Raw genomic sequence first — 22,439 nt, 5'->3', positions numbered from 1 at the left:
CAAATCACGCAATGTATTATATATTTTTATATTGTTCATGTATTATTATTATCTAATAAATATTTTATGTTTAAAATAAAATTTATTTATTTATTTTAACTAACTAATAATTTTATATTTATTATTATATTATTATTGATTTTTTAAGATATTGTTAAAATTTGCTATTTTATTGTTGGTTATTTAAAATTTGATGCTGAGATTTATCATGTATATTTAATTGTTTTAGTTTAAAAAATCGCAAATTCAAATCAAACCGTTTAAAATTAGATCGAATTGGATCAAAAATTTTTTTTTAAATTATCCGATCTAAAATGCACTATCTATAATTAAAATTAGAGTTTGAAATGAGCTTTTGACTCAAAGACAATTAAAATCGGACCACAAATAACCCTACGTCTTATCTCACTTTTTTTAAATAAAAAAGAAAACCGAAAGGGAAAGTGAACGGAGAAAAGGAAGCAGCTCTCTCTGCCTTATCGCAGTACTTCGTCACACACTCCATACGTCACTCTCTCTTTCTCTCTCGCAATCTAGTTCCCAAAACCTACCTCTTCAACCCCTCTTTCCTCCTTCCAGTTTATATATGTCTCTTCAATCTTCACCAATTTCTTTCTCCATTGTTCTAAGATCACCAATCGCTACGATCCCCATCCGAAATCCTATCCATAGCTACGCGGGTTAGTTCAGCCGGTAGAATCTTCTCTCTCTGATCTGCTTCATCGAACTTCATGTGGCGCCAGCTTTCTAGAAATGGCGAGTCGAATCCGATCCTTCCATTTGCGAGGTGACAACGCCGAGGAACCCTCACGGCAAATCGCTGCGGAGGCATCGGCGTCTCCACTCAAGAAGGGTTCAGCTGCGACGGCTCAGCAGCAGCAGCAGCAAACGTAGTTGGCTTCTAAGCCTCTCCCTCCTGCTCAGGCTGGTGAGCATTCTATTTTGATTGATTCATTCGTTTATACCTTTTTTTCATTTCTCTTTTTGTGTTGTTTGATTTAATTTTTTACTATTTGTCACATTTTTTCTACTATATCTCTCTAGTGCTATGTAATGAATAAAATATAGGCCAAAGCCCAATTAGAATAGTTTTATTAGTATTTGAATTACAATAAATAGATATAGTAGAAAGGTAATTGGAAAATCATGAATTGAGTATGAATATAGTTCTTTTTCTAGAATTCCTTTTATGGAATTATCTCTCTCCCTCTTAATTCTCTCTAAATTCCCTCTGATTGATTAATTCTTCTCTATTCCTAAATCATACCCCTTACATTGATTAATTCTCCGCCGTCTGCTTTGCCTGGGTAGGCTCCTGTGCTGCTGCTTGGTCCATCGCCACCCATGGAGACAACACCTTGTCCCGCTTCTTCTCTGTGCTCCATCTATGCTCGCGATTCCATGGAAAAACCGCCACCGTGAGTGGTGGTGGCTTGGCCACGATTGAGGGAACAAAACGGAACAGAACGCCTCTTCTAACCTTCGCCGCTTCGTCAACTCGGGTCATCGCGAGCTTTCCCTTCGCAGAGGCGCCGCTTGCTACCACTGCGTTGTTCGTCTTTTACGGTCTTGGTTCTGGTGCGGGCTTTCTTGCAGCTGCTCTGCCTCTGACCACCGCGTTCGGAAACCTACAAGGCGGCTTTGGTGTCGGCTCCCGATCCAATAGATCTGTGTCATCCACCTTCCCCTTCGAGACGGCGCCGTCCTCGGCGCCACTGTTGGCCATGCTTAGCCTGCCACCGCTGCTCTGAGCGGTTCTGTCAACGTGGACGTCATCGTCCTCCGCAATAGGTGCTGTTTCCCACCATGTACAATCGTTGGTGTTCAGAGGTCGCGGTCCAGCATTCAGGGAGGTCGTTTCTTGAATCTGAAGCTCCCTTTGCAGATATGGAACTGCTGTTGTTGATGCTGAAAACTGTTGATGAGGTATTGAATCAGATAATTGAATTCTTGAGGATGTAATATCTATATCCGCAGTCTGTAATTTCGCTTGATCTTGAGTTTCGATTGATGATTGTGCTTCTGAATTTCTGATTTTGTGTTCTGTCGATGGTTTTTCTGTGGTGTCTACGATGGAATTCTGGATTTGAATTTTTGCTTGAAATGCTGATTCTAGACTTTGATACAGTAATTGATAGGAAATTTTTGTTGATGAACTTTTTTGGATCTGGTGCTGAGCTAATAATTTTGGCTTTGAAATTTCTAAAAATGGATTGCTCCAGCGTTCTTCATAATACTTTGCCAAATAAAAAGCATCACGAATAGTTTTAGGATCATCAAAGATAATTTCTCTATGGATATAAGTTTCCAATCCATTGATAAATGTCTTCAATATTTCAGCATCATTCAAATTTACTCTTTGAACACAACACAAAAAGGCAGTAAAATATTCAGCCACACTTCCAATTTGCTCCATTGGAGGTGAAATCGCCAAACCACCATGAAAATGGAAAAATGATGGTCAATGAAAGCACCAATGTAAGGGGGATGATTTAGGAATAGAGAAGAATTAATCAATCAGAGGAAATTTAGAGAGAATTAAGAGGGAGAGAGATAATTCCATAAAAGAAATTCCAGAAAAAGAACTATATTCATTACTCAATTCATGATTTTTCAATTACCTTTCTACTATATCTATTTATAGTAATTCAAATACTAATAAAACTATCCTAATTGGGCCTTGGCCTATATTTTACTCATTACATGCTATTAGGTTAGGGTTTAGAGAAATGAGTATCGATTTCTGGGAGAGATTTGTGGGAGTGACTAAAAGATGTTTAGCTTTACAAGTTCTATTTCTCTCTTCCTTCTGATTCTATGATCTGATGATGTAGGTGGTGAAGATCTTCGATTAGATATCGGAGGTTAGTAGGGTTTAGATTGATTTATGATTTCTCATGTATCCTAGAAATTGTAGGCATTAGATTGAATTTGGTTTTCTATTATGTAACTCATAGTAGTTTTGAATAATTTTAATTATTTTTTTTGAACTCCATCTTCATGAAGAGAGATTGTTTTTTGATTTTCTGTTAGATGGAAAGGAAAAAACAAGAGGATACAGTGAAGAGGGTCCAACAACAGGAGAAACATTTTAAAAGCGTGTTAAGGTAAGAGTTATTGGGTTTCCTTTTCACTTCTCAGAGAATATATTCGGTTAAAATTTATTTATCATCAGAAAATGAGAAGAATTTGATTAATAATATTCTCTTACCATTATAGTAAGATCTTCGGATGATCATGGACCCTGAAAGGAGGCAGATCATTGACACCTACATTGATGGAGTAGCTGCAGCTGCTAGGAAGTGCGACGTTGGAGAAGAAGAGGAGAGTTATGAGATCGGTTGCAGTGAGGTGGACCACAAAGGCAGCAGTGGCAGCAGGAGATGGGTGTGTGGCATCAAGCTCTGGTATCCCAGTTACCATTGCGACAGCTAGATACGGTAGTCATGGATACCACGATTTTGATGATAAGCAGAAAACAGAGAGGGTCGCTGGTTCAGGGGAACTGTGGCAGTAGTTCAGAGATTCAAATCTAGGTACAATTTTTCTTAGTACTTCAGGGGCTAATCATATTCAAGATATGCATGCTCTATAAACTCATTGTAAACACCATGCTCTGAATTTTGACTATTTTTTTTAATTTTAATGTATTTATTATTTAAAAAAGACTTAAACTTTTAATTATAAGCAATCTTAAATTCTTAACAGATATCTTGTGCTTTAAAATTTATATTTATCAATCAAATGAGTTATTATTATTATTATTATTATTATTATTATTATTATTATTATTATTATTTGTGTACATAATAAATGGTAGTCATTTTTAAGTACACATAATAGAATTTCCATTCTTGCTATATACTATAATGATATTGACACTGATTGAAGTTATTGAATTGGGTTGCGTAAATAACAAATCCTAAAATCCATTTAATTTACCTTTCAATTTAGCTCTTTTAGGTGTCAAAATTGGTGAAAAATGTTGCTACATATATTTTGATCTGTTTTCTTACAATTCTTTCTTTTGTTCTTTCTCTGCTTTTTTGGTTTTTATTCTGTTTGTCCGAAATGATCAATTTCAAATTTCCATTTCATTACTGTGAGTCAAAGTTTTTTCATCTCTTTCTAACTCATTGTGTTGTTTTCTTATAAAATCTGTTTTAGTATTTGGCCTCTTTTTTTTCAACTTTTTCATCCTATTTCATTATGAGAACTACCATGGGTATGATAAATAAGAATAATCCTAAAATTACCTATCTTTGGCTGGGGATTTCATATTCTAGAGTTCATTGCAGTGGAGTGGATGTAGGAGATAGATGAGTAAATACTGCACCATATGCTTTTGACACTAAAGGATCCTCAAGATCCTTTATGGTGAGCTCTTTTTCCAAAATGAACCAATTATATGCATTACCAGTTGTCCCGCTCCCCTTAAATCTCATCCTTTTTCCTTACTAAGTCTTGCATCATCATTTGATAATAATATGAACTCATATCCGTTCCAAAAAGTATTTAAATTTTGAAGTATGCATTTAAGTTTATATATCCACTATCATGCTAAAATTTGGGTTTCTGTTAACCATGCGACTAAGCAATATATAATTCAATTTGAAGGCACCACTGATATGTTTTGCTTTTATGCGATGAACAAAAGTGTCAAAATAGTAACAAATATGCTTCTAAAGTTGCTTGTCATATGTTTTGCGGGATTTTAGCAGCTTTTATGGATGTCCAAAATGTGTGGTAAAGAGCTAGAGAATGTACGCCATCTTTTCTTTGATTGTGATGTAGCATTGAGTCTTTGGGGCGATGTACTATATAATATGGGTTTGCACTTCCAACGAGGTAAGTAGCGGTGGGTGTCGAACTTCTTTGCAAGCACATGGTGTATTTGGAAGCATAGAAACTGCAAAATGTTTCAAAGCAAAAATCTAAATACAAAAGTCGTGAAATAGGAGAGTGCAGGAGCCAAGCTTGGGTGTCGAATAAAGAAGAGTGCAAGAGAGGAAAATTTGAAATTCAATGATATAATGGACTTGAGGAGTGGATGAAATAGGTACATATGCTTTGTCTTATTGTGGTTATTAAAAACAATCGTACACAAATCACTCCTCCAATTAAATTTAAACAGAAAAAGTTAAAATCGTAATAATTTAGATGGAATTTATGATATCTTAAGCAAATTTTAAATTTATTTTTGTGTACACTAATTTTATCTCACCGAAACTCCATTGATATGTCCTCCCACTTCCATTCTGGAATGCCAAGGGGTTGCAATACCCCCGATGGTTTCTGGTGCTCGATTTTTACCTTCTGACAAACCAGACATTTATTCACGACCGTAGCCAAATCCTTTTTCATCCCTGGCCACCAGAACATTCTCTTCAAATCATGGTACATCTTTGTCATGCCAGGATGAATGGTAAAATCTCCTTTATGGGCTTCTTCCGAAATCTTGTTTTGAAGATCACCTCTCCTTGGGACACAGATTCGACCTTGGTATCTCCATACCTTGTCCTCTCCTTCGGTGAAGCCTTTCAATTTTCCTTCTTTTGACAAGGCGTAGGGTTTCTTGGAAGTTGGAGTCGGAGCTCTGCGCCTTAGTTATTTGCTCCTTGAATTGACTTGCCATTGTTAGGTGGCTTAAACGTATGCTTTCTGGAGCAAGGGTGACTTGTAAGTTCATGTCTCTGAAATTCTTTATTAACTCTGCCTCTTTTATCATCAGCCATGATGCCTTGAGTACCTTCTGACTCAGAGCGTCAGCCACCAAGTTAGCCTTCCCCAGGTGGTAGTTTAGAACAAAGTCATAGTCTTTAAGAAACTCCATCCATCTCCTTTGTCGCATGTTGAGTTCTTTCTGGTCAAACAGGTACTTTAAGCTCTTATGGTCGGAGAATACTTGAAACCCAACTCTATACAAGTGATGCCTCCATGTCTTTAGTGCAAATACTATCACGGCTAGTTCAAGGTCGTGAGTAGGATGTTGGCTTCATGGGTCTTTAGTTGCCTTGACGCATACGCCACTACCTTCTTGCATTGCATTAGTACGCAACCCAATCCCTGTCCTGAGGCATCGCACTAAACTTCAAAAGCCATGTCGGGGTTAGGTAAGGCTAGTACTGGGGCGGATGTCAAGTGACATTTTCACTCTTGGAAGCTTCTTTTGCAATCTGGCGTCCAAATAGACAGGGTATCCTTCCTGGTTAAGCGAGTTAACAGCAGGGCTAGTTAGGAAAACCCTCTTATGAACCTTTTATAGTAGCCCGCCAATCCTAAAAAACTCCTTATTTCTATTACCGACATCGGTCTTTCCCAGTTTAGTACAGAGTCTATCTTACTTGGATCTACTGATATTCCGTTACCGGAAACCATATGTCCAAGAAACTGTACCTCTGACAAATTGATTTCTTGCTAGTAAAGAATTTTATAAAAATAATCACGTTGTAAGTATAGTTTCTAAACCAACAGAGAATCCTTTCGTACAAAAACTTTAGTTGTCACAAGTAACAAAACCCAATAAAATTTATAACAGAAGTATTTAAACCTCGGGTCGTCTCTCAAGGAATTGTTGGGAAGTGTGTTTTATTATTGGTTATGAAAAAGGTATATTTTGGGGTTTTTGAAATAAGGAACAAGTAATTTAATTGGCAAGAAAAATAAATTAATAATTAAGAAAACTCTTGGCAAGGTATGAGAATGGGAAATCCCATCCTAGTTATCCTTATCAGGTGTGATGAGCATTGTTTATTGCTCCCACTTAGTTAACTTTTACTAAATAAAGGAAAGTCAAGTGGACTAATTAACTTGATTCCTCAAGTCCTAGTCAACTCCTATGGAAAGACTAGTTTTAGAGAGATCCAAATCAATCAGCAATTCCCAATTTTCAATCAACTGCTGAGTTTGACAACTCAAGTGTCACCAATTACTTAACCAAAGCCAAAAGGAAAAAAATCTAAATTATTTATATTATAAATAGAAGAAAGCAATTATAAATCTGAAATACCTCAAATTGCATTTAAACATAAATTCAAATCTAACATGAAGAGTTCATAAGCCAATTTGGCAACATAAGTAATTAACAAGTGAAAGCATTAGAATAAATAAAGAGTAAAGTATCGTTTTTGTCCCCAACGTTTGGGGTAAATCCTATTTGTATTCCTAACGTTTAAATTGTCCTATTTGTATCCCTAACATTTGTAAAAGTGATTCAATGTTATCATGCCGTCAATTACACATCATGAGCCCTCTAGTTTGAGTTTTAAAAATCTTTTCTTGAAGTTAGAATACAAATGTCTGGGATAGAATCGATGATATACTCCGAAAAATAGCTCATCAAATGTTGAAACTAATTCCTACAACATTTACATAATTCACTTTTCTAGGGACATAATTGAATCTAAACACAAATAGTGGGTATAATATTAAAATCGAACACATCCAAGTGAGACCTAATTGAGAATGAATACATCCAAGTGAGAATAATTGAAAAATATAATCTGATTTGTTAGTATAATTGATAGTAGGATAACATTGAATCACTTTTATAAACGTTAAGGATACAAATAGGACGATTTAAATGTTAGGGACACAAATATGACTTACCCCAAACGTTGGGGACAAAAACGATACTTTACTCATAAATAAAAGTAGAAGAGAAACTAAATTAAAGAAACATAGAACCTGAAATTGAGAAGAAGCAATCATAAAATTAAGACAAATCCTAAATTCTAAAACCTAAGAGAGAGGAGAGAGCCTCTCTCTCTAGAAAACTACATCTAAAACCTAAAATTGTGAATAATGAATGTTGTATTTTATGAATTGATTGATTCTCCCACTTTATATCCTCTAATCTATGTTTTCTGGGCCAAAAACTGGGTCAAAAATAGCCTAGAAATCTCCCCTAGCAATTTCTGGTACGTCCAGCACGCGGCAAAGTCACGCGTGAGCGTCGTCCACGCGTTCGCGCAGATTGAGTTTTTGCCAGGTCACGCGTTCATGTCACCTATCTTCGAGGAAGCTATGGTAAATTATATATCGTTGTGAGGCCTTGGATGTTAGCTTTCCAACGCAACTAGAACCGCCTCATTTGGACCTCTGTAGCTCAAGTTATGGTCGATTTAGTACCAGAAGGTCAGGCTGGACAGTTTTAGCAGTTCCTTCAGTTTCTTGTATTCCTTCCACTTTTGCATGCTTCATTTCCATCCTCTAAACCATTCCTACCCTATAAACCCTAAAATCACTTAACACACATATCACGGTATCGAATGGTATAAAAGGAGGATTAATATTAGCAAATATAAGGCCAAAGAAGCATGTTTTCAATCATAGCACAAAATCAGGAAGGAAAAATATAAAACCATGCAATTTCTATGAATAAGTGTGAGAATAGTGGATAAAATCCACTCAATGAAGTACAGAATGTAGCACGAAATAGTGGTCCATCAAATCTCTCCACACTTAAACATTAGCATGTCCTCATGCTAAGCTCAAGAGAAACTATAAGAGTGAAGAGGAATGGTAAAACTTATGAAATGTAAACTATCTATATGAATGCAACTAAATGTAAAATGTTGTTGCCTACTTGGTTAAAAGTAAACAAGTTCTTCAAGACAAAAATAAATCAGACTCCACTAATTTAAATCACATAATAAAGACAAGTAAACTTGTAAAAAGACAGCTCATGAAAGCAGGGAACATAGAATCAAGCATTGAACCCTCACTGATGGTGTATATGCACTCTAATCACTCAAGTGTATGGGGTTAATCACTCTACTCTTCTCTAGTCATGCTTTCTAAAACTTTGTTCTTCAACTAACCAATCAACAAATATTTAGTGTACCAATGCAAACATCATGAGGTCTTTTCAGGGTTGTAATGGGGCTAAGGTAAAGGTGAGGATATATGTATGGCCAAGTGAGCTATAATATGAATCTTTAATTAACCTAAACTCTTCACCTATACACACACTCTATGTACTTCTAAAATCATGCCTAACTACCCAAAATTCTCATTTTTGCATATCATACTCATGTATCAACTTTTCTTTAATTTTATCACATATGCATTGATTTTTTATTAACTTAACATTGGAGTAATTTTGTCTCCTTATTTAATTACTTATTTATTTATTTATGCTGGAAATATATATTTTTTTCTTTTTTTCTTTTTTTTTGTTTGTTTTTTTTATATATATAAAAGCAAACCATAACATATCAATGCACATGGATATTTGATTTTTCTGTTTTCACATGAGTAGGTACCCAAATTCTCAATATTTTATCATTTAAAAACTGTACACTTTCATTAACCCAAGTACCCACAGTTTCCCCACACTTAGTTAACACACTATCTTAAGCTAACCAAAGATTCAATTGGGGTATTTAATTTTTTTTTCTGCTTAAGGCTAGTGATGTGGTAAAATATAGAACAAAGGAGATAAAAAGGCTCAAGGTGGCTAACAAGGGTGACATAAAAGAGTAGGCTGTTTGGGATAAGTGAGCAAAAACAAGTAATGGCCTCAATCATATGCAAGCATGTAAATACACTAAATAGTGGACAAATAGAATGGAACAAAGTAAGTCTGCAATTATAGAGAAGGAAACACATAAGAATAAAATATTATGGTTAAATAATATAACCATGTAATTAAACTCAAATCTCACGGGTTGTGTGTTCTTTTGCTATAATTCATGTTCCAATTTACAATCTTCAAACAAATTTAACACAAAAATTTTTTATTTAAATTAGTGAAATTATTCAAAAATAGGGTCTTAAAAAGAACTTATTATTTTAACCAAGTAGAATATGCATAAAATTAAACAAACATGCAAATGCAACAATGAACTAACAAATAAAGTAAGACATTGGTGTTGAGAAGAAAATAACTAACCCATGGAGATCGGTATCGACCTCCCCACACTTAAAGATTGCACCGTCCTCGGTGCATGCTAAGATGTGCAAGTGGATGGGTGGCTCCAACTGACGCTTTTCTCCAAGGATTGTGTAGATGGACTTGTTTGTCTCCCATGTAAAGGTTTTCCGTTTTCCTTCCTCGGTGGCCATCCTAAAAGAAGAGGAAAAAGATAAAAAGTAACCCAGGAATAAAGAGAAGAAAATAAATAAAGTATGGGTGGGTTAATGCCAAATAATGGGGTCTCAATTACATGGTAGCTACAACATGCAAGTGAGAAAATAATAGAAGCACATGGCATACCAGTGGTGCAAAATTTTCAACAAAGGAGAGGAGTGTGGGTAATGAAAGACAATATAAACTCATGTCAATGCAAAAGGAATACAAGTATCATAAAAGATTAGCATTGACTGAAATAAAATCACCCAATCAGAACAGAACAAGTCATGAAGCACCAGAGTAATGCGAGAAAAGATGTAACAGTTGAATAAGGACATTTAACACCAAAAGAAAAAAAAAATAATAAACTTAGAAAAGAAAATAAAAATATGCAAAAAATTAAAATGTAATGAATGAAAGTATGCAAATAAATTAAGTAAAAATAGAATGAAAGTGAAGAAAGATGAGAAGTTGAAGAGATGAAGAAAAAAAGAAAGAAAGAAGGGAGGAGGAAAGAAGGAGAAAGGAGAGAACAGAAGGAGAAAAAGAATGGATAATAAAGAAGAAAGAAGAGAAAGAAAGAAGAAAGAAATAAGGATTAGAAAAGAAAAGATAATAGAAGTGGCGGCGTAGGGATCTAGTGGCGTTGTGCTAGTGACGCGCACGCGTACGCGTTTGCGTGGGTCGCAAAATTTGGATGGTGACGCGTGGACGTCGGTCACGCGTACGCGTGACCGTGTTTGTGCTACTCGCGCAAAAGCATCCTTGCGCGCGCACAACTCTCTGTTTGTCTTGGGGTGTATGCCAAAATTTCAAATGACGCGTGCGCGTCATTGACGCGTGCGCGTCATTGACGCGTACACGTGAGTGTGCAAAATTTGAAAATGACGCGTACGCGTCAGGGACGCGAACGCGTGGGTGATTTTGTGCCTTGGGCACAGTGCCCGCCTCGGGCCAGCACAAATTTCGGCCTAACACCTTTTTACGCCGATTTGTAGGGTCACGTGTACGTGTGGGTGACGCGTACGCGTGGAAGGCTGATTTTGTAATTGACGCGCACGCGTGGACGTGTTTGTGCCTAAAGCACGCCTCCAGCCATGCTCCCGCGCAACTTTCTGTAAGGTTTAGCGTCGCATGTGACGCGTGCGCGTGATTCACGTGCACGCGTGGAATGTGCTTCTTTTTTTAATGTAGAATGCAGAATGCAGCATGCAGATGAATATGCAGAAATTATGAATGAAAAACTTGTGAAAAAATAAAATAAAACCAGGAATAAAAAGGAACAATCATACCATGGTGGGTTGTCTCCCACTTAGCACTTTTAGTTAAAGTCCTTAAGTTGGACATTTGATGAGCTCCCTGTTATGGTGGCTTGTGCTTGAACTCATCTAGGAATCCCCACCAATGTTTGCAATTCCAATATCCTCCGGGATCCCACACTAGTTGCATAAATCCTTCAAGCAAGTTAAAGCAAGTGACAAGGTCCCAAGAGTGTTGATTGCCAGAATGAATTCTGGAGTCCCAAACCTTGCTTTTGCACCCGTCTTCTTGTTGATCATCATTTTTCCACTTGGGTGGTGAATAGTCGAAATTCTCACGGAGACATCCAAATAATTTCCTAGACCCATTCAATTGAGAATTATACTAACCCTTATACTTCAATTTGGAGCATGCAACCATATTGAACCTTGCATGACAATTCTTACCACTAACCATCTCCCTCTTACTCTTATAGCCACAAAGAGCTCTAAGTTGCCCATCCGTCTCAAGCAAAGCATATTCAAGTGGGCTAATTAAGCTTAGAGATGAAAGATTTACCCACTTGAATGAAGGAATGGATGGTGATGGCTTTGGGGGAGAGGTCTCCAACAACTTTGGCACGGTGATTTCCAGCTCCATTCCCTTGAGCTTTTCCTTGACAACTTCCACCTCTTTGCAAGCCTCTTCAACTTCAACCTCTTCCTCTTGGTAGCTTTCTTCCAATTTAATCTTTTCTTCATTGTTCACCAAGGGCATGAGAGGTTGTGCTTCTTCTTCTTTAATCTCCATGTCAAGTCCAATGGGAGAGAATTCAAATGTAGATAAGAATTCATCAATGATTGAATCCATCTCTTGATCATCCCCTTCAAAGTTTTCAACCATGATATGCCTTGGAGGTTGTACACCCTCCTCAACATCAAATTCAAACTCCTTAGAAGGGGGTTCTAAGACTGGGCTTTCCCATGGACGTTCCGCATCTCCTAAGTCTTCGACCACTTCTTCCTCTTTAACGATTACAGCTTCCTCCAATTGTTCCAATACAAAGTCATGCTACTGTCCACCGGAGTTTCTAGTGTCTCCTTCATGCTACATTCTTCATTAGATTCTCCACATGAAGTCATGGGGGTTCCTTGAGTGTCCGAACGTTGGGGAGCTAATTGATTTATTGCTTGTTCTAGTTGATGAAGGGTTGCATGAAATTGATCTACTGTTTCCTTGAGGCGAGCCTGTGATTCTTGGGTCGATGGATATGGACATGGTGCATATGGAAGTGGTGGTTCTTGGGAGTAATTGGATTGGAATTGGGGTGGATAAGGTTTAGGGTCATATGGAGGTGAATGGTTGTAGGTGGCTTGTGAGTATAGTGGTTCAAAGCTATGTTGAGGAGGTGGTTCATTGGCATATGATGGAGCTTGCTAGTAACTACAAGGGGGTCCACCATATCTATCATCTTGGTACGCAACTCAGAATGCTCTTGACCATAGTAATTTGGTAGAGGTGGTTTGTCACGAGGGGGTCCACCATAACTATTGTCTTGGTATGCATCACAGAATAGTTGTTGGTTATAGCGCATTGGAGGGGGTTGTTGGCAAGAGTATTGATCAAATCCTTGTGGGTCCTCCTATCTTTGATTCTTCCAACCTTGATGCCTGTTCTCATTATAGCTTTCATTCCTTACAACAACATTCGAACCAAACTTGAAACCAGAGGGGTGAGAATTCATAGCAGCTAAAGAAAATAAAAACTAATAAAATTAATGAAGATAAACTCCTAAAACTAGAAACACTAACAAAGAAACGAAAAAGCAAATATTTACAATAACCAATAATAAGGCACACGTTTGCAACTCCTCGACAACGGTGCCATTTTGACGATTAGATTCTTGCTAGTAAAGAATTTTATAAAAATAATCACGTTGTAAGTATAGTTTCTAAACCAACAGAGAATCCTTTCGTAAAAAAACTTTGGTTGTCACAAGTAACAAAACCCAATAAAATTATAACCAAAGTATTTAAACCTCGGGTCGTCTCTCAAGAAATTGCTGGGAGGTGTGTTTTATTATTGGTTATGGAAAAGGTATATTTTTTTTTTTGAAATAAGTAACAAGTAATTTAATTGGCAAGAAAAATAAATTAATAATTAAGAAAACTCTTGGCAAGGTATGAGAACAGAAAATCTCATCCTAGTTATCCTTATCAGGTGTGATGAGCATTATTTATTGCTCCCACTTAGTTAGCCCTTACTAAATAAAGGAAAGTCAAGTGGACTAATTAACTTGATTCCTCAAGTCCTAGTCAACTCCTATGGAAAGACTAGCTTTAGAGGGATCTAAATCAATCAGCAATTCCCAATTTTCAATCAACCGCTGAGTTTGACAACTCAAGTGTCACCAATTACTTAACCAAAGCCAAAAGGAAAAAAATCTAAATTATTTATATTATAAATAGAAGAAAATAATTATAAATCTGAAATACCTCAAATTGCATTTAAACATAAATTCAAATCTAACATGAAAAGTTCATAAGCCAATTTGGCAACATAAGTAATTAACAAGTGAAAGCATTAGAATAAATAAAAGTAGAAGAGAAACTAAATTAAAAAAACATAGAACCTGGAATTGAGAAGAAGCAATCCTAAAATTAAGACAAATCCTAAATCCTAAAACCTAAGAGAGAGGAGAGAGCCTCTCTCTCTAGAAAACTACATCTAAAACCTAAAATTGTGAATAATGAATGTTGTATTTTATGAATTGATTGATTCCCCCACTTTATAGCCTCTAATCTGTGTTTTCTGAGCCAAAAATTATGTCAAAAACAGCCCAGAAATTGCCCCCAACGATTTCTGGTACGTCCAGCACGCGGCAAAGTCACGCGTGAGCGTCGTCCACGCGTTCGCGCGGATTGAGTTTTTGCTAGGTCACATGTGCGCGTAATCCACTCATGCGCGTCACCTATCTTCGAAAGCAATAATGGCAAATTATATATCGTTGCGAAGCCCCGAATGTTAGCTTTCCAATGCAACTAAAACCGCTTCATTTGGACCTTTGTAGCTCAAGTTATGGTCGATTTAGTACCAGCAGGTTAGGCTGGACAGCTTTAGCAGTTCCTTCAGTTTCTTGTATTTCTTCCACTTTTGCATGCTTCCTTTCCATCCTCTAAGCCATTCCTGCCCTATAAACCCTGAAATCACTTAACACACATATCACGACATCGAATGGTATAAAGGGAGGATTAATATTAGCAAATATAAAGCCAAAGAAGCATGTTTTCAATCATAGCACAAAATCAGGAAGGAAAAATGTAAAACCATGCAATTTCTATGAATAAGTGTGAGAATAGTGGATAAAATTCACTCAATGAAGTACAGAATGTAGCACGAAATAGTGGTGCATCAACCTCCTTCATCCAAAACTCACACTTGGATAGTTTCGCATACAACTTTTTCTCTCGAAGGGTCCCCAGTATCACACGCAAGTGCTCCTTATGTTCTTCTTCTGTCTTGGAGAAAATCAAAATATCATCTATGAATACCACCACAAAACTATCAAGGTAAGGTCAAAAAATTCTATTCATGTAGTCCATAAAGACGGTGGGGGCATTGGTCAAGCCAAAAGACATTACTGTAAACTCGTAGTGCCCGTATCTTGTTCAAAAAGCCGTCTTTAGAATGTCTTCATCTCTTACCCTTATTTGATGATACCCTGATCTCAAGTCAATTTTAGAGAACACCGTTGCACCTTGTAGTTGGTCCATTAATTCATCTATTCTTAGGAGGAGATACTTATTCTTCACTGTGATTTTGTTGAGTTGTCTATAGTCTACGCAGAGGATGATAGGGATGATAGCCAAGCCCCCACATTCACTCGTCAAAACGCGTCATGCTAGGTAGAGGTATCCACACCCTTATAAGGCATGTTTCGTTTTCCTCCCCAACCGATGTAGGACCTTACAATCCACCCCCTAAGGGAGCCCAGCGCCCTCGCTAGCACATCGATCCGGGCTCCGACTCTGATACCATCTTGTAACAGCCCAGACCATCTCCTAGCACGATATTGTCCGTTGAGGAACACAAAGCCTCACGGTTTTGCCTTTGATGATAGGGATGATAGCCAAGCCCCCCACACTCACTCGTCAAAATACGTCATGCTAGGGAGAGGTATCCACACCCTTATAAAGCATGTTTTGTTCCCCTCCCCAATCAATGTAGGACCATACAATCCACCTCCCTAAGGGAGCCCAGCGCCCTCACTGACACATCGATCCGGGCTCCGGCTCTGATACCATTTTGTAACAGCCCAAACCACCCGCTAGCACGATATTGTCCGCTGCGACACACAAAGCCTCACGGTTTTGCCTTTGATGATAGGGATGATAGCCAAGCCCCCCACACTCACTCGTCAAAATACGTCATACTAGGGAGAGGTATCCACACCCTTATAAGGCATGTTTTGTTCCCCTCCCCAACCGATGTAGGACCTTACAATCCACCCCCTAAGGGAGCCCAGCGCCCTCGCTGGCACATCGATCCAGGCTCCAGCTCTGATACCATCTGTAACAGTCCAGACTACCCGCTAGCACGATATTGTCTGCTTTGGCACACAAGGCCTCACGGTTTTGCCTTTGACGATAGGAATGATAGCCAAAGCCCCCCATACTCACTCGTCAAAATGCGTCATGCTAGGGAGAGGTATCCACACCCTTATAAGGCATGCTTCGTTCCCTTCCCCAACCGACGTGGGACCTTACAATCCACCACCCTAAGGGAGCCCAGCGCCCTTGCTGGCACATCGATCCGGGTTCCGGCTCTGATACCATCTTGTAACAGCCCAGACCACCCACTAGCACAATATTGTCCGCTGCGGCACACAGCCTCACGGTTTTGCTTTTGACGATTGGGATGATAGCCAAGCCCCCACACTCACTCGTCAAAACGCGTCATACTTGGGAGAGGTATCCACAACCTTATAAGGCATGTTTCGTTCCCCTTCCCAACCGATGTAGGACCTTACAATACAATCCATAACCCTAGCTTCTCCCCAAAGGCATATTGCCCTAATTCTTGGTACCTATCAAACCTCTCCCCAAACTCAGCCTCGTGCATCTCAATCATGTATAACGTGCATATCCATGTACGCACCAAAACCGTGATGCAGACCCTAAGAGAAAGAAAATTTTTATAAAAAAACATGTAAAGTTAAATTTTTAATATATTTATTAAAGAAAATTATAAATTTTTATTAGTAGTAATGTTCAGGTGTGCTTTTAGGATACATGATAGCTGAATCTTATATTAAAAAAGAAAATCTTAATTAGAAAAATAAAGTTAATTGATGAGGGAGATGGATGAAAGGAATACACAAACCATCCAAGTTGAGACATGGCATAGGGAAATCCAAGCACTTGAGCTCCAACCAAGCAGTGACATTGCTAAAAGCACTGTACCACCACTTCCCATTCCTGGACCTTGTCACTGCGAGCCAATTATTGATATCTTTATTATTATCTTCCATCTTCTCTTTCTCGCAGCTGTGTTCAATCAAGAGAGCTTTAACCAACCGTGTTCAGCAGTAACACTATTAATATTCTGTTGACACAAGATTAAGAAGTATCGTCTTTCCATTTATAAAGCATAAGATTTTGTATATCTTTTTTTGTTTTAATTTAAATAAAATTCTTTATTTATTCATTTTTATATTTATTTTTTAAAAGTTAAAAGATATTATCTTTTGTAAATAATTTTATCTTTTTTACCTTTTTTTTTAAAAAACTTACATAGAAATTACCTAACTTGTAGATGACATAAGAAAAATCTACCTTTTCCACATAATTTTGATCCTTTATTCTACGAAATTAAAATACAATATGTATTAAAGATTGATACTAATAAACGAAGCGGTAAATACTTTTCACCTTAAAATTTCCATTCATCTCATACAACGTAATTAATAACACTTTTATTTTTTTCTTTTAATAGTCAAATATATCTATCCATGGAGTTTCGGTTGGATAAAATTGGTGTACACAAAAATAAATTTAAAATTTGCTTAAGATATGATAAATCACATCTAATTATTACGATTTTAACTTTTTCTGTTTAAATTTAATTGGAAAAGTGATTAGTGTACGATTGTTTTTAATAACTAGAATAAGACAAAGCATATGTACTTATTTCATCCACTCCTCAAATCCGTTATATCATTGGATATCAAATTTTCCTCTCCTGCACGCTTCTTTATTTGACACCCAAGCTTGGCTCCAATACTTTATCTCCTATTTCACGACCTCTGTATTTAGACTTTTGCTTTGAAACATTTTGCAGTTTCTATGCTTCCAAATACACCATGTGCTTGCAAAGAAGATCGACACCCACCACTGCTTATACCTCGTTGGAATTGGTGCCGCAATCCATGACTTGAAGCATTTCTTAGCTCATCATGGCCATGTTCAGTGCAGAGTCTGGTTCATTTTTGGGTGACTGAAGAAGTTGTAGAGAAAAGAGCCTGATCTTCCTAGTAATGTGGATGAATTATTGAGTGAGTATAGTATATTTATTTTTTAATAATTTATTAGAATGTTAGTTTATAATGTAATAATGATAACATGTGTATTTTATTAGGTGAAATTGATACTGATTTATATCAAAGTGGCGGTGGTAGTAGCAGTCTTTATGTTACATCTCTTGATTCTTCTGCTCAAGAGGGGGGATGAAGGTAGAGATAATCCACCGAAGTAGATTTGCAACAAGTTCTTGCGGATTTTGATGATTGATAAATCAGGATGTTGGGATTTTATATTTAGATATGTTTTTTTACTATTTAACTTTTGAGTTTGAATTTTGATAAGATCATATATATTTGATTGATGATATTTTATGTAGTGTTTTAAATTTCTAAGATATTTTAAGATTTATATTAGACTATAATTATATTTTAGATGTTTATTTATAATTTATTTATTATTCTATTCTAAAATAATTTTCCGGTTGAACCAACGGTTAGACTGGTTAGACCAGTGAACCAGTGAACCAGTGACTAGAGCGGTTTGATGACCGATCCGATTTTCAGAACTTTGGTGCAGACCCATATTATATAGTACATCACTCCAAAGACTCAATGCTATATCACAACCGAAGAAAAGATGGTGTACACTCTCTGGCTCTGTACCACACATTTTGGACATCCATAGAAGCTGGTCAAATCCCCCAAAACATATCACAAGCAACTTCAGACGCATATTTTTTACTATTTTGACTCTTCTGTTCATTGCATAAAAGCAACAAACATATCAATGATACCCCCTAATTGAATTATATATTGCTTAGTCGTAGGTTAACATGAAACCCAAATTTTAGCATGATAGTGGATATATAAACTTAAATGCATACTTCAAAATTTAAATACTTTTTGGAATTGATATGAGTTCATATTATTATCAAATGATGATGCAAAACTTAGTAAGTAAAAAAGATGAGATTTAAGGGGAGAGGAACAACTAGTAATGCATATAATTGGTTCATTTTGGAAAAAGAGCTAGCCATAAAGGATATTGACAATCTTTTAGTGTCAAAAGCATATGGTGCAGTATTTACTCATCTATCTCCTACATCCACTCTACTGCAATGAACTCCAGAATATGAAATTCCCAGCCAAAGATAGGTAATTTTAGGATTAATCTTATTTATCATATCCATGGTAGTTCTCATATTGAAATGAGATGAAAAGATTGAAAAAAAAAACAGAGGCCAAATACTAAAACAAATTTTATAAGAAAACAACACAATGAGCTAGAAATAGATGAGAAAATTATGATTATCGCAGCAATGAAATGGAAATTTGAAATTGAACATTCAAGACAAACAAAATAATAACCAAAAAAGCAGAGAAAGAACAAAAGAAAGAATTGTAAGAAAACAGATCAAAATATATGTAGCAACATTTTCCACCAATTTTGACACCCAAAAAAGCTAAATTGAAAGGTAAATTGAATGGATTTTTGGATTTGTTATATGTACTTAAAAATGACTACCATTTATTACATACACAAATAATAATAATAATAACTCATTTGATTGATAAATATAAATTTTAAAGCACAAGATATCTGTTAAGAATTTAAGGTTGCTTAAAATTGAAAGTTTAAGTCTTTTTTAAATAATAAATACAGTAAAAATATAAAAAAGTCAAAATTCAAAGCATGTTGCTTAAAATGTGTTTATAGAGTGTGCATATCTTGAATATGATTAGCCTCTGAAGTATTGAGAAAAACTGTACCTAGATTTGAATCTCTGAACTACTGCCCCAGTGCCCCTGAACAAGCGACCCTCTCTGTTTTCTTCTTATCATCAAAACCGTGGTATCCAGGACTACCGTCTCTGGCCGTCGCAATGGTAGCTGGGATACCAGAGCATGATGCCACACCCCCATGTCCCGCTGCTACTGCTGCCTTTGTGGTCCACCTCACTGCAACCGATCTCGTAACTCTCCTCTTCTTCCCCAACATCGCACTTCCTAGCAGCTGCAGGCCTGCAGCTACACCATCAATGTAGGTGTCGATGATCTGCCTCCTTCCAGGGTCCATGATCATCTGAAGACCTTACTATAAAGGTAAGAGAATATTATTCATCAAATTCTTCTCATTTTCTGATGATAAATAAATTTTAACCGAATATATTCTCTGATAAGTGAGAAGGAAACCCAATAACGCTTACCTTAACACGCTTAAAATGTTTATCCTGTTGTTGCACCCTCTTCACTGTATCCTCTTGCTTTTTCCTTTCCATCTAATAGAAAATCGAAAAACAATCTCTCTTCATGAAGACAGAGTTAAAAAAAATAAAAATTATTCAAAACTAATATGAATTACATAATAGAAAACCAATTTCAATCTAATGCCTACAATTTCTATGATACATGAGAAATCTTAAATCAATCTAAACCCTACTAACCTCTGATATCTAATCGAAGATCTTCACCACCTACATCATCAGACCAGAGAATCAGAAAGAAGAGAGAAATTGAACTTGTAAAGCTAAACATCTTTCAGTCACTCCCACAAATCTCTCCTAGAAATCGATACTCATCTCTCTAAACCCTAACCTGATAGCACTAGAGAGATATAGCAAAAAGAATGTGGTAAAAATTAAATCAAACAACACAAAAAGAGAAATGAAAAAATGTATAAACGAATGAATCAATCAAAATAGAATGCTCACCAGCCTGAGCAGGAGGAACAGGCTTAGAAGCCAACTGAGTTTGCTGCTGCTGCTGAGCCGCCGCAGCTGAACCCTTCTTGAGTGGAGACGTTGCTGCCGCCGCGGCGATTTGCCGTGAGGAGACCTCAGCGTCGTCACCTCGCAAATGGAAAGGGTTCGACGTCGCCATTTCTAGAAAGCTAGCGCGGCATGAAGTTCGACGAAGCAGACCACAGAGAGAAGATTCCACCGGCTGAACTAACCCACGTCATCGCCGTCGCTGTGCTCTCAGATGACGAGTTCGAGTAGCTACGGTTAGGATTTCGGATGGGGATCGTAGAGATTGGTTTGGGAGATATACAAACTTGAAGGAGGAAAACGGGGGTTGAAGAGGTTAAGTGGTAGGGTTTGGAAGCTAGATCGCGAGAGAGAAAGAGAGAGCGACGGAACGAGTTTGTCTGTGTGTGTGACGAAGTAGTGGTATAAGACAGAAAGAGCTTCTTTCTTTTTTCCGTTCACTTTCCCTTTCGCTTTTCTTTTTTATTTTTTTTAAAAAAAATTGAGATATGAGGTTGGGTTATTTGGGGTGCAGTTTTAATTGATTTTGGGTAAAAAATTTATGCGATTTTCGAATACTAATTTTAATTATAGTGCAATTTAGATGGGATGATTTTTAAAAAAAATGCTGATCCAATTCGATCCAATTTCAAACGGTTTAAATTAAATTGAATTTGCAGTTTTTTAAACTAAAAAAATTAAATATACATAATAAATTTTAATATTAAATTTTAAATAACCAATAATAAAATAGTAAGTTTTAACAATATTTTTTAAAAAAAATAATAACATAACAATAGAAATAAAATTATAAATTAGTTAAAATAAATAAATAAATTTTATTTTAAACATAAAATATTTATTAAATAATAATAATATATGAATAATATAAAAATGTATAATAAATTAAAATTATAAATATAATAATAAAATAATAATATTATAATACATTACGTGGTTTGAATTGGATTTGTTCGGTTTGCAAAATAGATTTGAAATTTGATTCGATTCATGTAGTTTACAAAAATAGAATCCAATCAAATTTAAATTAATGTGATTTTAATCAATTTTCGATTTGAATTAAATTAGATGGACAATTTAATTTAAATTAGTTTAAATTTAAATACTTCTAATACCAGGTAGAATTAAACCCCCCACTCTTTATACAAAATTATTGCTTAATAGGTTTTTAATATTTGAATAATAATTTTTATATTAGTATATAATATTATGACTTATATATTATTTTAGTGATTACTTTAAACAAGCTTCAAATTAGAATAATCCATTTAAACGATAAACAAACATAAAAACTTTTTATTAGATAATGAGTTAGTCTTAGATTTAATAATTATGAAATTGACATAGGTCAGATAACGCATGTTTTCATGTCTATTTCCTATGAGTATGAATTGTAGTTGTTAGTATAATTGATGCTTGTTGTAAAATAAATAACTAAAATATGATAAATATAAAATAAAAAAATAGAAGTAAGAGATTCTAATATTAATATTCACCGCAATTAATATTTCAATGTAATAGAAATTATATATATATATATATATATATAAAAGAGAGAGAAAGAGAAGAGTGTATTAAGTATTAGCAGTATAAAAGATAAAAAAGATTTTAATTAATTGTGTTCGTATTCTCTCAAATTTTTGTCCTATTTATACTTACTCAAGATTCTATTTTTTAAATTACATTAATATAGAGTCTATTCTGAAAAAATAAAACACCACTCAGAGTTAATATTGCATTGCTTAAAATCAATTTGATTGGACATTCATATCGCAACAATACTAAAGTTATCTACAGATTAATTTATTCATGGAAAAATAATCTGACTAACTCCAGA

General features: G+C 36.0%; 2 long non-coding RNA genes across 8 annotated transcripts; one reads left to right on the top strand and one right to left on the bottom strand.

Annotated features, from left to right (window-relative positions):
• The first annotated feature begins 424 nt into the window (after positions 1–424).
• On the top strand, positions 425–3,767 carry LOC148544518 (uncharacterized). Its single transcript, XR_015899108.1, has 4 exons — positions 425–928; positions 1,312–1,926; positions 3,034–3,107; positions 3,220–3,767. It is a non-coding gene; the product is annotated as an uncharacterized LOC148544518 (long non-coding RNA).
• Positions 3,768–9,153: 5,386 nt separating this feature from the next.
• Positions 9,154–20,995, bottom strand: LOC110267297 (uncharacterized). 7 transcript variants are annotated; one of them, XR_015899462.1, is made up of 6 exons: positions 20,546–20,995; positions 20,279–20,308; positions 20,042–20,113; positions 19,605–19,929; positions 16,697–16,860; positions 9,154–10,069 (listed from the first exon to the last, which is right to left on the bottom strand). It is a non-coding gene; the product is annotated as an uncharacterized LOC110267297 (long non-coding RNA). The 7 variants fall into 7 exon arrangements; XR_015899461.1 differs by lacking the exon at positions 9,154–10,069 and adding an exon at positions 13,792–16,490 and having other exon boundaries at positions 20,546–20,992; XR_015899464.1 differs by lacking the exon at positions 16,697–16,860 and having other exon boundaries at positions 20,546–20,992.
• Between the last annotated feature and the right edge of the window lie 1,444 nt (positions 20,996–22,439).

Source organism: Arachis ipaensis, chromosome B9 (genome assembly GCF_059453495.1).
Source record: "Arachis ipaensis isolate K30076 ecotype BB chromosome B9, ASM5945349v1, whole genome shotgun sequence".
In the NCBI taxonomy this organism is placed as follows: domain Eukaryota; kingdom Viridiplantae; phylum Streptophyta; class Magnoliopsida; order Fabales; family Fabaceae; genus Arachis; species Arachis ipaensis.
The sequence above is the reverse complement of the archived record's forward strand: the minus strand, read 5'-3'. Positions and strand labels throughout refer to the sequence as shown.